Source organism: Pecten maximus, unplaced genomic scaffold (genome assembly GCF_902652985.1).
Source record: "Pecten maximus unplaced genomic scaffold, xPecMax1.1, whole genome shotgun sequence".
NCBI classification, from domain to species: domain Eukaryota; kingdom Metazoa; phylum Mollusca; class Bivalvia; order Pectinida; family Pectinidae; genus Pecten; species Pecten maximus.
The window spans coordinates 1-9,292 of NW_022982712.1; the positions used below are offsets into that span (position 1 = coordinate 1).

At 35.8% G+C, this 9,292-nt stretch overlaps 1 long non-coding RNA gene across 1 annotated transcript; it reads right to left on the reverse strand.

Moving 5' to 3' along the window:
* Positions 1-6,196: 6,196 nt before the first annotated feature.
* LOC117320822 lies at positions 6,197-9,055 on the reverse strand. The gene is made up of 2 exons (XR_004531166.1): positions 8,852-9,055; positions 6,197-6,366 (listed from the first exon to the last, which is right to left on the reverse strand). It is a non-coding gene; the product is annotated as an uncharacterized LOC117320822 (long non-coding RNA).
* Between the last annotated feature and the right edge of the window lie 237 nt (positions 9,056-9,292).

Below are 9,292 nucleotides of genomic sequence, written 5' to 3' on the forward strand. Positions count from 1 at the left end.
CTCAATTCCCTAAACATCCATTCCTACAAACTTCCCTATATATCTACAAACTTCCCTATATCTCTACAAACTTCCCTATATATCTCTACAAACTTCCCTATATCTCTACAAACTTCCCTATATATCTCTAAAACTTCCTATATATACTCCAACTTCCACACTCTAACCAACTTCCCTATAATCTCTACAAACTTCCCTATAATCTCACAAACTTCCCTATATCTCACAACTTCTATTTCAAATCCCTAATATCCTAAATCCCTAACACTCAAACTTCCTATATCCTAAACTTCCATTCTCTACAACTTCCTATAATCTCTACAACTTCCCTATATTCCACTAATTCCAACTTCCTATACAAACTTCCCTACTCTACAAACTTCCCTATATATCTCTACAAACTTCCCTTATAATCCATCAATCCTAAATCCTCTAACAAACTTCCCTATATCTCTAAAACTTCCTATATCCTAAACTTCCCTAATCTCCAAACTCCCTATACATCTCTACAAACTTCCCTATATATCTCTACAAAACTTCCCTATACATCTCTACAAACTTCCCTATATATCTCTACAAACTTCCCTATACATCTCTACAAACTTCCTATAATCTCTACAAACTTCCCTATATATCTCTACAAACTTCCCTATACATCTCTACAAACTTCCCTATATATCTCTACAAACTTCCCTATATATCTCTACAAACTTCCCTATATATCTCTACAAACTTCCCTATACATCTCTACAAACTTCCCTATATATCTCTACAAACTTCCCTATATATCTCTACAAACTTCCCTATACATCTCTACAAACTTATCATCAGATCTACAAACTTCCCTATACATCTCTACAAACTTCCCTATATATCTCTACAAACTTCCCTATATATCTCTACAAACTTCCCTATATATCTCTACAAACTTCCCTATACATCTCTACAAACTTCCCTATATATCTCTACAAACTTCCCTATACATCTCTACAAACTTCCCTATATATCTACTACAACTTCCCTATATATCTCTACAAACTTCCCTACATTCCCATACAAATTCCTTAACCTACAAACCTTCCCTACAACTCCCAATTCCTACAACTTCCCAAATCTCAAATCTCTACAACTTCCTATATCTCACAAACTTCCCTATAATCTCTACAAACTTCCCTATATTCTACAAACTTCCCTATCCTAACTCCCTATTATACTCCTACAAACTTCCCTATATTCCTAAAACTCCCTATAACTCAAACTTCCCTATATCTCTACAAACTTCCCTATATATCTCTACAAACTTCCCTATATATCTCTACAAACTTCCCTATATATCTCTACAAAATTCCCTTTATTCTCCCAACAAAACGTCCCTTCCAAACTCTACCCCTTTTCCCCATATTCTCCCCAAAAAACCCCTTCCCCCTTTTTTTATTTTCCCTTTTACCAAATCCCTAAATTTCCAATCCCTAAACCCCAAATTTCCGGGGAAATTCCCCCCACCAAAATTCCCCCATATATCTCACAAACTTTCCCCAAAACCTTTTCTACAAACTTCCCTATATATCTCTACAAACTTCCCTATATATCTCTACAAACTTCCCTATATATCTCTACAAACTTCCCTATATATCTCTACAAACTTCCCTATATATCTCTACAAACTTCCCTATATATCTCTACAAACTTCCCTATATATCTCTACAAACTTCCCTCTACAAACTTCCCTATATATCTCTACAAACTTCCCTATATATCTCTATAAACTTCCCTATATATCTCTACAAACTTCCCTATATCTCTCTACAAACTTCCCTATATATATCTCTACAAACTTCCCTATACATCTCTACAAACTTCCCTATATATCTCTACAAACTTCCCTATATATCACTACAAACTTCCCTATATATCTCTACAAAATTATCATCAGATCTACAAACTTTTAGGTGTTGTGAGGGAGTGGCTCAATATACTATAGAAAGGTTTAATTTACGTGATAATGAAGCTATTTTTAGTATTCGATTTGATTGTACCTCTAAACTTGTAATAATCATATATCTGGTAGGACCTATTAGATATTTTGAATTACAGATGAAAGTGATGTGCATTGATGCAAAATTGGAAAAGTTTGAAATTGGTCCAATTTGTCCCTAGTTAAGCATATTGCATTTTGGAAACCAACGTGTCCAGCAAGAGGCCATCTTTAATTTTGACATTTGATGTTAAATTTTGTTCCTGCGAAATAGACTTGGTGGATTTTTACTGATTGTTAATATTTTGGTGTAAGATCAGGGACCCCACATTTTATTTTTGAAATGTGGCAACGAGATTCACGATTTATTGGTAAAGGGAGGTAGCTCTGGTTGATTCCGGAATATCCGTACCGGGTTCCGGACTGGTCCTTGTTCTCTGCATTAAAATGGTGACAATCAAAAAGACATGTCTGTTCTCCTTGCATTATAGGTAAGTTTTGGTTGAAATATTGTTTAACAACATGTAAATTGCTGATATTATGGTTCCCAAATGTATGATGCAGCAATATGAGCAGTGTCAGATGTGAATATGGTTGCAAAAGTAGTATTTTGTCAATCGAAGCGGTAAGCTGGTTGTTTTCTGCAGACGATATGGTCGCGCCATTCGTCATGCATGACAAATTGTTTATAAAACATTTATTTTCATACTTTTTGACTGAAGGTCTTGGGTTAATCAATAGAATTATGTTATTGTAGCATATTCTGTACTAGGAACTTTCATGTCAATTATTTTTGTTGCATTTTATTTGAATCTGAAATGGCATAGTTTGACTCTTAGAAGTATGCCGCGGTATGACGTCACAATATGGCTGCGCCCATATGTTTTCACTTGGCAACACGTGTATATATTTACATTACTAGTATTTTGAAATAGAATTGGTTTAGAGTTTGGCTGTTCAATTTTCGAGATTATTCATGTTTAGTTTTACTACAAAACCAAATGTCAAGGTTTCTTTCAATGATTTTTTTTTTGAAACTTGAAACAAACTTCAAAATTATTAATTATGTTAATCTGATCATAATAATTTTGTAATAGCTAGTTATAGAATTCACTGTTATTGTTTAGAGGTAGAATATTTTTGACTAGATAAAATAGCAGGATAAAGTAATTCTAAGTATTGTGTCTCTTAATAATTAGTATTCCTGAATAATGTAATGTTTATACTGACTTTGGGTTAGGATTGAATATTACTTGGGAAATTGTCGATGACCATTTATAGTTCATGGTAATGCATACTTGCCAACTTTCCCGATTTAGTCGGGAATTTCCCGATTCCAGACACCCAGCCCCGTCTCCCGATCGTATAGATAAAACATAGTGTATTCTCCCGATTTTGGAGAATATGTCTTGATAACCCCGTATGGAGCCCCTATTCATCTTGTTAGATTCACTTAGGCCTATGACAGGTAACGCTTGCTGGCTGGTGAAAGGCATATGTGTGGGGCATTGGTCAGTTAACTGACCTCAGAGACCTGCTCACAGACCGTAACGAAATTCTGACACTTCACTGGCTGCAAGGGGTGACAATACCCCGATAAATAAACAATTAATTAAAACCAATTAAGCTGAGGACGCGTGGTGAAGGTTTTGTAGCAGGTCAGTCATGGTTGATTAAACGCTTGTAAATGGCTTCGTATACTGCCTTTGATGTCAAGCGCATAAACGACCTCTACTTGACAGTATATCTCGGACAGAAAAAGTGAAAACAACACTGGCAATGTTATCAACGGAGTATCAAATTTGACAGATTACTTATTGAAATGTTAACTGCATTTAAACATTGGCTGATCTTTAGATAATAAGCACAAGGAAATAAATTCACAATAACGACCATATAGGCCGAAGGCCTGGTTGCCGGTAGGTAACGTCGTTTCAATCACTGTAGCATCAGCATACTTCGTGTCAATTAGCAGAGACTTATTTTGGCAGAAACTTTCCCAATTCACATTTTGAAAGACAGAAACATGTCCACAAATACTCACTTTCTTAAACTAAATACTGTCATGTTAAAACTTTGAATTTAAGTATCAGTCCCCACCTACAAAGTACTGAGTTGTAAGCCTATATAGTGATTACAACGGCTGGTACAGCCCTTTTTATTTTATTTTTTGTATTATTGTCTTTGTTGTAATCCAAAGGAAACATTTGAAATTTCATTCAGATATTATATTGTACTCTAGATATTTATCGTGACAGTTTAGGTATTTTCTTTTGAAGTTTACTGCTGGAGAGAAAGCTTGATAGAAAGCGATATCATTGTGATAATTTGCATTTAATTGACTGACATCTATCTTACAACATAATTTTCATAACATATCTAAGTAAATACTTTTATTTAGAGTGAACAGTGAGTTAAATCATTTCCAGAAATAATTAAAAATGATGTAATTTTGCAGTTTTTTTTTTTTTCTTGTAACTTGTTGCTTAAAGAATTATCTTTCCAAACTTGAATAAAAAAGATCATTGGCCAAGCTTGAAATAAGTTTTTTCCCACCTTTTTTTCAGTGAGGGAAGGAAGCTTAAGTGTTCATGCAAGGAATTTATTTTCCAATAGCAAATTATCTCCCCTTAGTTTTTGTTTGCTAAATGTGTCGCGCGTGAAATGTGTTTTCCGGTCAAAAAAATGTCGCCCACGCACTTTCTCCCCCATGAGAATTTTAAAAAGTTGGCAAGTATGGTAATGACTTTCTATTAGGTAAAGATAATCACTTCCCTTGTTGCACCAATAAGAAATGAGATGTTGTGGATTCAGGTATTTTTATCCTAGTGTATAAGAAATGTGTTGTTTGGTTTTGTATTGTATACTCGAGATAAACAATATTAATATGAAACAGGCAATGCCTGAAAAGAGCGAAGCTAGCTAGTATGCCAATGTATAACATAAAAATATAGTGATAAACGTTTCGCCGTTTAATAACGAGAAAGTAATAATAACCGGAAACCAGAATGACTTTTCTGAAGATGCTATTTTTCAGAAACTAGTGAAATGCTTTGTAGTATGTAGATCTATGGTCAATATCAACATGCAAAGAATTTTATGAATTTGCAGGAATGTTTGTGAATTGGTTATCTCCATTGCTTTGTGCTGACTTTCAAAACCCAACATTTTTTTTTATTTTCTGTTTGGGGTTGGCCATTTGGAATTGTTGTCGCCCTTGGTTTTGCATAGTACAGTACGTGTGATCATTACCAGAGACATGTGTGATCATTACCAGAGACATGTGTGATCATTACCAGAGACATGTGTGATCATTACCAGAGACATGTGTGATCATTACCAGAGACATATGAATGATTTATTGCATATAATGTGTTTATATACCAGACATATATCTCTGTATATACCTAAAATGAGAGTTTTCTAAACAGCAGTTCAACTGTAGGTATATGGCCCCATGTAGTTGAAGGATCAAAGCATGACATTGAATACATGCCAATTATTTCCATTGCTTCCTTTCAACCATACTTTTATGTGAATGTCCAAATGAATTGCTGCTGCTTTCACTTCAGAAAGTGTAGCCCAACCATTATTGAATAGTGTACAATTTATGCGTCCTGTATGTGGAATTAGAAATTGATGTGTTTTGAACCAATTTTAATTTTTTTTTTAAATCTTCCCAGAAAATCCAGTTTTTATACATATCTGTACAGATGTGCTTTCTCAGTCTTTGAGAAAAATCACCATGTAATGATCATGTAATGATAAACATAAAATTGCATCACTTCAACACCAATGGTGAACATGTAAACTTGATTCACAGGGGCATGTCTAGTCTTCTATTTAAAAATAAATACATTTTGTAGCCAGAAATAGCTATATGTTAATTTATATAGGTATTTCTAGCTATTTTTTTAATATAAGACAAGACATGTCCCTGTGGTTGATTAGAGGAATAATTGTTAAGTTCCAATGTAGACAGAGCTATAACCAAGACACTGGACTGTTAATTGTCTTTGATTATTTCCCCTTATTAGCCTTGATACAAAGTAGAATAATCAGTGAGCTTAAATGAGTAATTTCAAATATGTAATACCCAAACCTGTATAGTAATTGAAACTATAAAGTGCAGTACAGTACAATACAGGTCTGACAATGTTATGTCTAGTTATAACCAGAAGTGGATCCAGGATGGATAAAAAATCTAGACAACAGTTACAATTCAGGATGTCAATCGATTTTATTTCCGATTAATATCACTATCAATATAACACTTGAGAAAGATGTAGTATTTTGTTGTTCATGGTGCAAATTCAGCAGCTCATATCTATGTAGTTGTTGTTCTAGCCTCTTTATTTCAGCTGCTGCTGACACAACTTCCAAAGCTGTATCTGAAAAAATACAATAGGTTTTTTTTTCTTCATATTTTCATTTAATGACAACACTCTTAAGCTAAAGCTTTCATTTTTTCTACATGTCCGGAGTATGCTTTACACTATCTCAACAAATAGGATGTATATATTCTATGTATGTGCTATTCCCACCCTATACATTAAGTCTTTTGACATGCTTGCTGTTTACTTTAGTTTATAGACAAGAAAATAGAAAACCTATGTACATACATTTAATTGGTAAATTAGAAAGCTCAGGATTCATATCAGGCAAGGTCATGGATGTTAGAATACTCAGGGGGTGGGGGTCGGATAAGATATGTTTACTGATGGTGGATAAGGTCATGGATTAATAACACTCGGGGATTAGAATAGACAGTTTCAAAATTTCACTTGTATTATATTGTAGTTACCGATGTTTATTATAGAGGAAGGAAAATCAAATGCATACAATTAGTCAAGCTGTCACATCATTATGTTTGACTGGTTTATAGATTCAAATGTGGTTTATTAAATATTTAGTTATAGAATATTTTCATTTTCACTCAATGCCAATATGATAATCAACAGGAAAGTGTTTCATTAAAAAATATCACATTATCATTAGATATCCCAAATATTAGTGCCAAATGGAGGCATTCCAGTAATATACACATTTCATGTGGCAGTACATTTAGTAATCTGTGAGGGGAAAATAAGGTTAAGTGTGAATCAGATGTAATTTTGCAACATTGATATTGTTGGTAACAGTAACATAGCTGGTAACTACAATGTAAACTTAATGTCTCTACCAACCTTATGTATATACTGTGTTCTATAGTAGAATTAGAAATACAGTAAGATTTGAGAGATTATCATTTTTAGCTCACCTGGACCGAAGGTCCGGTGAGCTTATGTCATGGCGCAGCGTCCGTCGTCCGTCCGTCCGTCCGTCAACATTTGCTTCAAATCGCTACTAGTCAAAAAGTTCATATTGGATTTTGACCAAATTTGGCCAGAAACATCCTTGGCAGAAGGGGAACAGATTGTGCATAAATGATGACTCTGACCCCCGAGGGGCCAAAAGGGCGGGGCCCAATAGGGGAAATAGTGGTAATTCCTTTAAATCGCTACTTGTCATAAAGTTATGAATGGATTTGAACCCAATTTGGTCAGAAACATCCTTGGGGGAAGGGGAACAGATTTTGCATGAATGGGGACTCTGACCCCCGAGGGGCCAAAAGGGCGGGGCCCAATAGCGGAAATAGTGGTAATTCCTTTAAATCGCTACTTGTCATAAAGTTATGAATGGATTTGAACCCAATTTGGTCAGAAACATCCTTGGGGGAAGGGGAACAGATTTTGCATAAATGGTTACTCTGACCCCCAAGGGTCCAAAGGGGCGGGGCCCAATAGGGGAAATAGATGAATTCCTTTAAATCGCTACTTGTCATAAAGTTATGAATGGATTTGAACCCAATTTGGTCAGAAACATCCTTTGGGGAAGGGGAACAGATTTTGCATAAATGGTGACTCTGACCCCCGAGGGGCCAAAGGGGCGGGGCCCCATATGGGAAATAGAGGTTATTCCTTTAAATCGCTGCTAGTCATAAATTTATGAATGGATTTGAACCCAATTTAGTAAGAAACATTCTTTGGGGAAGGGGAACAGATTTTGCATAAATGGTGACTCTGGGGCCAAAGGGGCGGGGCCTAATGGGGAAATAGAGGTAATTCCTTAAAATCGCTACTAGTTATAAAGTTATGAATGGATTTGAACCCAATTTGGTAAGAAACATTCTTGGGGGAAGGGGAACAGATTTTGCATAAATGGTGACTCTGACCCCCGAGGGGCAAAAGGGGCGGGGCCCCATATGGGAAATAGAGGTAATTCCTTTAAATCACTACTAGTCATAAAGTTATAAATGCATGTTGTAAACTCAGAGAGTCTGGACTTCATTATTTCTTTAAAGCAGTTGGGATCCCCACGCTATAACCATAAATAGCATTGTTTGAGGTTAACAAACAAAAGGAATTGAACATGAACATTATTTTGACATTTGGTCAAATCCAACCAGGTGAGCGATACAGGCCCTATGGGCCTCTTGTTTTAATATAAGGCTAGGCATGCCCCTGTGGTATAAGTTAACTGTAATAAAAGCATGCATACATGATGAGTGTGTTTCAAATGGTATCAGATAGCCCGAGTTTCCTCTGTCCCTAACACTACACCAGACATACAATGATACATATCAGACTGCAGTATAACGTTAGGCAAACCTTGCCACGAGAAAGTGAAAGTACACTGTTGGTGACTAAATACATGAAGACAAGATTCCAAACTTTCGCAGTAAATACATGTACTTCACATACATGTACTTCATTACACTAGTCTTACTGTACAGTACACAACGGTGACATTACCTTGTTGCTTCTACTTTCGTTTTGACATGCTTTTGTACGCCTTCACCCACCCCAAGCTCATTTTTATGTCGCTTTTACTTACGTTTTAGGTTCCATGAATTGTAGAATATACAACACCGCCCTCCAATCTATCAAGGTATCGGCCGTAACTGTTGCCAGTTCCCCACGAGCACGTTTTCACTATTTTCTGTTTACATAATTATTATGTATTCTCGCAGTGTTCAACTGAGGTCCGACAAGTTGACGGAGGAAATGGCGGACAATCGACCTTGCCATCTGATTGGCTAGATTTATATAGCAACCACGTTGCCTAGGAACGACATGGAGGGTGCAACATCTCGGTACATTTTCGGCAATCATCGGAAATATGCCGCGTGTTCCCAGTTCCGTCCTCGAAACCATAACTCGAGCTACATTTTATTCGCACACTATAACAGATATTTTTTACAAAAATAATTAGTCAGCATTATGAACACACCAACTGGATTTACGTAACGCTCGGCTTTTTATACAGTTTCTGCAG